This window comes from Alligator sinensis, unplaced genomic scaffold (assembly GCF_000455745.1).
Source record: "Alligator sinensis unplaced genomic scaffold, ASM45574v1 scaffold952_1, whole genome shotgun sequence".
NCBI classification, from domain to species: Eukaryota; Metazoa; Chordata; order Crocodylia; family Alligatoridae; genus Alligator; species Alligator sinensis.
In genome coordinates this window covers 1105901-1114087 of record NW_005841999.1, presented here as the reverse complement: position 1 = coordinate 1114087, position 8187 = coordinate 1105901, and the positions used below count along the sequence as shown (strand labels likewise).

The window sequence follows — 8187 nt, the reverse complement described above, 5'->3', positions numbered from 1 at the left end:
CAGAGCACAGAGCCTGGCTCCTCCTCCTCCCCAACAGGCAGCACAGCTGAAGCAGAGCCCATAGAGGGGTGGGAGGCCTGCTGTGAGCTCGGGCTCCCCACCTTGCTGCCCACCCTTGGGGCCTCTACAGCCCACCAGGTGGGACCCGGCGTGGCAGAGCAGAGTGGGGCCTGGTGGAGAAGCTCAGTTCCACCTTTGGGAGCTTTGTGCTGCCCAGGTGTGGTGCTCCCTGCCTTCCTCTCAGCAGCAAGGGGCACAACTCCATGCCGCCACTCCCGCTGCTGCTGAGCGGATGGGGGGGTGCTCCACCAGGGTGGACCAGGCTCACAGCTGTGACTTCAAGCTTCCCTGCTTCACTCTGCCCTGCTGCACCAAGTCGCACCCGCTGGGCCATGGAGGCCCTAGAAGGAAGGCAGCAGGGTGGGAAGCCTGAGACCAAAGTGGGCAGCCCACACCCACCCCATGCACAAATCTGGGGGGCATATGTCCCCCATTGCTCCCCGGGACTATGCACAGTGACAGGGAGCCAGCCCTCCCTGCTGTTCCCCAGATGAGATGCCGGCCGCCCTATCCCACTCCCCACTAGGGCCCTGCAGTTGCACATGACCCCAGGCTCCAAGCCCCGTGCATCATCCCTGCTGGGTAGCATCCCCAGCCCCAACCCCAGCCTTGGACAACTCCCTCCCTCCCTGTAGAGGGGCCTCAATCCCCCTCCCCACCCTGTACCAGACTTACCTGCAGGAGCTACTCTTGGCTATGTGCATGTGTGAGGAAGCAAGTGGCACCCCCTGCCTGACTGCCCTTTTCTTGCTGTCTCAGGCCCTTGCAGGCTGGAACTCTGCCAGCCCCCAGAGAGCTTTTTGCAAAGTGGAAAATCCATGTGTTTCTCCATTAAAATCATAAATCCACATTTTTCTTGGTTAGAAGGAAAAAATCTATGGGTTTTTTTTCCATTTTCCATGGGAAATGGGAAACCTGGATCCCTGCTAATTATTAAAAAGCTTTACTTTACACTTTCTCTATATATATATGTATGTATATAAGTAGGGTCGAAGTGATAGAATTACAATCCTCTGTGATATATCCATTGAACCTCTAGATAAATAGGCCAATCAAACACCAATTCCCAGAAAAAATCATTTGGAACCATATTATAAATAATAATATTCATCCAAAGATTTTGACAGTGTTTTAGACAAATAAATAATTCTTAACTCTGTTTTACAAACCCAAAATCTAGCACTGAGTGGCACTGTGAAGAATTAGGCATGTTCACTGGTAGGATATGGGGTTTTTTTCTTTTACTTTGTGCAGGGGTGACTACTATTTTCTGAGTCTGGGGGGACACAATTTGAGAGTGGGCCCAGGGGCGGGCCAAAAGCTTCGAATCCACTCCTATACTTCTGTGCCGTGGCTTAGTTCCCCCCCTGCCCCCATGCTGCCGGCTAGCCTGCACAGCAAAAAAACTGCCCACCCTGAATGGTGCTGAGTTGGGAGACAATCTTAGAGGGGGCACATGCCCCCTCTCTTATCCCCCCTACCAGTTGCCTGTGCCTTTGGATTTTTTTTTTGTATTTGCCTAAATGTGTTGTACTATCTCAATCTATGTTTGACAGTGCCCAACTTGTAATCCAAATATGTTAGTTCAATTCTAAGTTCTTCGTTGCTTTATGCTTTCATTCAATCTTTAATAATATCCAATATAGCCTTTGTTGCATGTCCTATGCAAGAGACTTTTTAAATATAGGTACCTGGGAGGGAGGGTTGTATGTTTGTTTTGTTTTAATTCCATCTTTAATATTAATTTTGATGCTTATAACTTCAGCAGGCTTCCAATGTCACTATTTTTTAAACTAGGTTGTAATGCCTTCCCAAGATTAAATTACTGATGAAGGCATATAACCAGAAAGGACATTTCAGACCTATTCTTAAAACCTAGAAAAAGATGTTGACCAAATGTATAAAATATACCAGTTTTGATATCAATAACATGATTTCTTTTTCTGAAAATTAATATTTGTGTTGTGTTCTTTGGCATTTTACTTTTGCACTGACATGCCTATGACCCTAGGATTATTTGGATCATTAGCAGGTTCTGGCTACTTAAAAGTAATCCCAGATTATTTTAGCTAATCAAGTGTAGTGTAGTGTAGCATATATATACATTCTTTTACATTTTTCAGGGCTATAGACTTCTTGCACCATGGAAGTCAGTAATAGGAATCTTAACTTAAATTCTGAGAGGGACTTAAGGATTTCCACTAATTATATAAGTAGGAATCATTCAAGGGAATTCAAATTACTCTGCTTTGGTTTGAAAATTATATTGTGAATTGAAGTAGCATAAAAATGTAGAGGAAATGTAGACCAGGCCATAACAGGTTCTCATGTGTGTGAATGTTTGTTTTTAAATGGAGATGTGTTTCTTACTTTTAAAGGGGGGAAGAGTCTTTAAGTTTTCTTCTGAATGTTGTTGTCTTTTCTTCAGTTTTCACCACTGTGAGTATTACTATTTTCATTCAAGGTTCATCAAATAGTCACTAATGATTATGCTGATCTGAGTTTCTGCACTTGTTTTCTTTTCCAAAATATCCCGTTACAAAAGTTTTCACATTGCTCAATGAATCAAAGCCAAACAGCATTGCAATTTACTACTTTTAGAAGCTTAGGATCCTTATGGAGATGGCAGCATCATTTTACAGGTATTGTTAGACAAAAAAAATCTGGATATTAAGCCATTATTTGTACATTAGCAACTTTTCCCCAGGTAGGATTTATCATTTCAAGACATTTTGTTTTGTGTGTTACTCCTTTTTTGTCTAATCACCTCTAAAATTATGAACACTCTAAGAATAATACATTCTGAATAGCAAAACAGCTTGAAATATTCATAACTAAGAATGCAACTGGTATTGCTCATAAACAAAGTTGTTTGGAGACCCCTTTATTAATTTTTAATTTATTTTCAGTCAATTCCTTATTACTTCCAAATTCCTGTAGGGGATTCTGTTAATTAGTCATGTGTAAAATATTCATTAAAAACAGCTTCCTATTTTCTTCTTTTATTGCAAATTTACATTTCTAATCTTATAACCAAAATAAATGCCATTGGGTAGAGGGACCATATTAATTTTGATCAACCTCTTGAAATAGAAACCCACACAACAAAAGATATGGTAATGAAACCACAGTAACACTGAGATACCATGTAGTCAGAAACAGGCATACAAATATCGAACTGTTACCTTACCGAGGCAGTTGGAAGCAACAAAAATCAACATTAGGAAAAACGTAGACGAAAACCTGCTTTCACCAATATTGTTATCTTATGCTGAACGCTGCCCCACTGATGTTGATTGAGTGACTTAAGCTATTACTTAGGAAGAGTAAATGTAACATAACCAAGTCCAAAGAAAATGGATTTAGAAAAAATATTTTTTTTTCTTCATATAGTTGTTCAGTCTCACTTCAGTTTACCTGATAATAAAGTTCAAGAAGCTTAGTCCTGCGATTTTGTAACTGGAGTTCATGTGGATTTTATTTTTCTTTCTTTTGCTTTGCCATGTGCCTCTCTTCTGTTCCTGTGGGTGTCCATTTTCTGGTCTCAGCTCAGTTCCTGTGGGTGTCTGTTCTATATAGAGAGAGGGACAGGTAGGATATTAGTACTTCTTTCTCCCATTCTTCTTCAGTCTTGTGGATTAGACCCTGATCCGACAAATCTGTATTCATATATTTAGTTTTAAGCCTGTGATTAGCTCAACTGAAATGAGTAGAATTTCTCCAGCGCTAAGAAGTTAATGGTGTGCATATGTATTTGAAGGATCAGGGCCTTAGATTGATAGCATTTAAAGGTAGGGAGATGGAGTGTCTGACTACGTGCTTGCATGGTGTCTACAAATATAGGGCAGCCGTCTTAGTTGGTTGCTGTCATTTAATACAACCTAATAAATTACTGACCTACCTTCCATTGCCTTGTAATACAATGGTTTATCACATTCCCACCCACATAGCTGCGGATAGGAAGTATTTTTTTTTCTCAGTTGATTTTTTGGCAATACAAAAGAAAAAGAAAAATGTACCAAAAAAAATCCCCCAAAAACTGTCTGCAAAAAAGTTCTGTATGCAAATCAGAAGCCAAGTCTGTAACCTGGCGAAGATCTGCAAAAAATGAGGGGCTATTTTTTTCTCTCAACAGGGCACATCTCCCACTGATGTCAGGCATATGGCTAATTTGCTAAAATAAAGCCAATTTTGTTTCTTTTCTCTTTTGTTGTCAGGATGGCAGGCAGGCGCTCAAAGAGAAAGTGTTATTATTCTTGTTCACCTTCCTAGAGAAGAGATATTAAAGAAGCAGGGAGAAGTGTGCTAGCAACGGTACCGACTGTAGAGTAGCAACTTTTAAAAGCATAAGTCACAGAACCAGGCAGGCCAAAGCTGAAGTGTTCACCCTTTCATTTCTTTTTTTATACTAAATAAAGAAGTGATTAAAATGTCCTCTGCCAGGCAGCAAAAATGGGAGGGGTGGAGGAGGGGAAGAGAGAAAGAACTGTATATAATAGAAGGGGCTGGGATATAAAAAAAAAATCTGTAAATGTAAAAGGAAAAAATTGAAAGTGTCTTCTGAGAGCAGAAAGACTGCTGCCTCAAATGCCAGCAGATTCAGTTAGAATCGCATGAATGCAGCTTTCCACAGCACAAAAACAAAACCTTTTTTATTTGCTTACTAGGGGCCAAACCACCGCTGCTCCCATTATTTATGGATTTGGATGGTCCTGAACACAAAGGAACTGATTCAATCCTACAGCACAAAAGGTAGGCTTCATAGCACCGGCATGAAGGTCAGTGCCATGTATGTGCCATGACACACTGCTCCAATGGCTACCTTGTGCATTACAAAATGTGAGTAGCTTGGGAAGTGGTGGATTGGTGTCGGCTGTTAGATTAGCAAGGCCTTCATGCCTTCTAGTGAAATAGCAAACAAAAGATTAGCAAGGCCTTCATGCCTTCTAGTGAAGGAGCAAACAACCCCCAGGGGCTTTGTAGCCTCAGCAGCAGTAACATTCACAAAGCATCCTAAGAGAAAAACATCTTTCTCCCCCCAGCACACGCAGACTCTCAGGCTAGTTATGCACTATTGCATTCTCATCCTCTGAATTCAAGCCAGTGCAAATTAATGCTGACTGAAGTGCTATTGGCAGTAGTGGCTGTCAAAAGCATGCTGCCAGATGGCTGGTACAGGGCATGAGCCAATAAATTCCATTTATCTCCCAGAAGGTGAATTCTGAAGACCCTTAGTCATACAGTTTTCCTACAGGAAAACTTTCTCTCTTTCTGATGCCATTTTTCAAACAATGCACCATTTTTACAATGTACAATGTATAGAATGGCTTTGAGACCTCTAGTTCTGCCAGAATAGTCAATGGAGTTGATTCTCCAACTTGCTGCATTTTCATGTTGTTGCTTGTCCCTTTGCAAAGCTGTGGGAAAATGCAGCCTCTCATTTGCTAGACGTTTTCATGCACTTTGCACACATGGAAGTGACTCCAGGAGAGGCAAATAGATGAAAAATGTGGCCTTGGGGAGTCCATCCCAAAACAAAACTGCCCTTTTTCCTTAATGTCATTATAATGTGAACTCTTCCTTAATTTTATTCACCATTTTCCCACCTCACTACCTTAATGGTTTTCTCAGTGTTACTCAGACACATGCACTTACTTACAAGCTGTGATTTACTCCTTCCCCAGTGTGATCTTTCATTTTTTTACAAAATGCTCATCCAACCATTGCCCAATCAAGACTCAGCATCCTATCCCAAGTCCTTTTAAAGTATGTATCGTCAACACTTGAAAAAATCGACTTATTTATTGTAACTCCCTATTCTAACTGTAATTGCGATCAGTGCCAAATTAATCACATCCTCAGGGTCATTAAAGATTATGTTGAACAATGCTAGCTGGACTGAGCCATGACTCATGCTTGATAATACCTTATCTGAAAACTAATCACTATCCACCACGCCATCATCTTAACCCAGCAATTCATCTCCATTATCTCAGTGGCTCTTCTGATTACCACTTGATCAAAACATCTTGCTAAAATCAAATTAACTTTCCCTACTAGCTTTTCTTTGTTTTCCCAGTACCGTATGTGAAAAAAGCTGCTCAGGTGATGTTAGTCTGAGCTCAGCAAAGCTAAGTTGACTCTTGTGAGATGTTTTCCACTCCGTCAGTTTCCCATAAATGTATGCATTGGGTATGCATTCAGGTTCTTCACCTAGAGTGGAAATCTAGTTAAAAGTTTGACAAGCGTCTGAGTGGTCCTTTCTTTTAAACTGAAGCACTATAATTTTCCCAGCTTTTGGGTACTGCAGCACCATTTGCAGGATTTGTCATATAATATTAGTAATGGTTCTGCTTGTTTTTTATCCAAATCCTTCAGGCTTCTAGGATGTAGCCCTTCTGTGTCTGGAGCCTCCATTGTTAACTTTTGTTAAATATATGTTTACACTCTCCCTCCTGCAAATTGGTTTTACATTTTCCCTTTTGGTTTCTTGAATTGTGCTCCTAGTACATGTCTCTTCCTGATACTTAGCTATTAAAAGCTGAGGAGAAATATTTACATGGGAGTTTTGCCATGTCTAAGTCCTTGGTGATTGTTCTTCCTCCTCTCTCCTCTATTATTCAGAGGTCTCGTTTTATCTTTTGTTTCTCTTTTCCCCTGGATATATTTGAAAACTCTCTTATTTCCCTTCACCACTCCTGCTAACAGGAGTTGATTATATTTTTAAGCTTCTCATTTTTCCATACAGTTCTTGACTGCTATCATGTGTTTTAGATTTTTTTTTAATCTCTATCTTTTAAAATGTTTTATGCAAATTGTTCTGTACTTATTAAACTTCCTTTTTGAAGGAGGAGGGTTTTAATGTTTTATCTGAAATTCTTCAGATACAAAACCTACACAGAGTAATATGGTAAATAATGAAAAGTGTTTGCTACTCTTTACTTCAGAGCACAAGTTTTAACAGGAGACTCCTTAGGTCTCAAAGAAACAATTAAGAAAGTAAGTGTAAAAAAAACCTGAATTATTCTTAGAATAAGTTTTCTGAAAATATCTACAATAAGATGTAGTATGTATGGTTTTAGATATACAGAGTGAGACAGCATACACCGGCTGAGTGGACAGGCAACATGGACTAAGTGACTAGTGGGATTCTTATTTAGCAGTAATGTAATTCAGATGTATGTTCACTTAAATGCAAACTAAGACTCACAGGAATGAGGGTAGAATCAGGCTACTGACCTAATAGGCCTATGCCAATAGGGAAGTAATGGATTCGGATTCAGCCGATTTTTGGAGAACAGAGATTTGATTCAAAGATTCGGATCATTGTCCTGAATCGATTCGGCCAAATCAGCTTCAGAAGATTTGGCAGTGATTTGGATCAGCTGTGGAGAGGCAGGCACAGCTGGGCAGCTTCTCTGGCTGTGTCTACCTCCCCCCAGGTGGAGAAAGCTGTGGGAGAAGCCCCCATGGCTGCCCTGTCCGGCCCCATCCCCCACCCAGCCCCAGTCTAGTCCCAGCACCTTAAAAAAAAGAAAGCCCTGTAGTCACCAGCTGCAGCCATGGTGATTTGGGCTTCTGGGCATTCACGGCAGAGCCCCCCTGCACAACAGGGGGGCAGCGGGGATCGCCCCCCCCCCCACTGGCACCTATGCAGCAACTGCCCCATGGGCGGGTGCAGCACAACTCAGCAGGTTGCCATGCACTGCCTGGAAGCTGGGGCCGCTGGGGCTGAGCACTGTTGGGCTCTGGCAAGTGCCAGGAGGCTGGGCTGGGCAGGAGATGGGGCCAGGCAGGGCAGCCATGGGGGCTTCTCCTGTGGCTCCTCTGGCTGTGCCTGCCTCTGTCCCAGTGTGTGGAGCTATGGAGGCTATGCCTTGCTGCTGCTTGCCCAGGCGGGGGGGTGGTGGGCAGAGGCACAATGCAGGTGCAGCTTGCGCCAGGCAGCAGCAGGGCATAGCCCCCATTCCCAGTGCTACTAAACCCACATCAGTGCTGGGAGCAGGGGCACTGCTCCGTCACTGCTTGCCAGCCAGCATGGGGGGGTGGGATGTGGGCACAGCAGCATTGGGAGCAGGGACTATGTCCTGCTGCCACTTGCCCCCTTCCACCTGGAGTGAGCTGCTC

At 42.5% G+C, this 8187-nt stretch overlaps 1 long non-coding RNA gene across 1 annotated transcript in view; it reads right to left on the bottom strand.

Annotated features, from left to right (window-relative positions):
- Positions 1–2767: 2767 nt before the first annotated feature.
- Positions 2768–8187, bottom strand: part of LOC112549934 — a 33365-nt gene continuing 27945 nt past the window's right edge. Inside the window, exon 4 of the long non-coding RNA XR_003093568.1 lies at positions 2768–3631. This is a non-coding gene — a long non-coding RNA (uncharacterized LOC112549934). The remainder of the gene's footprint in view (positions 3632–8187) is intronic.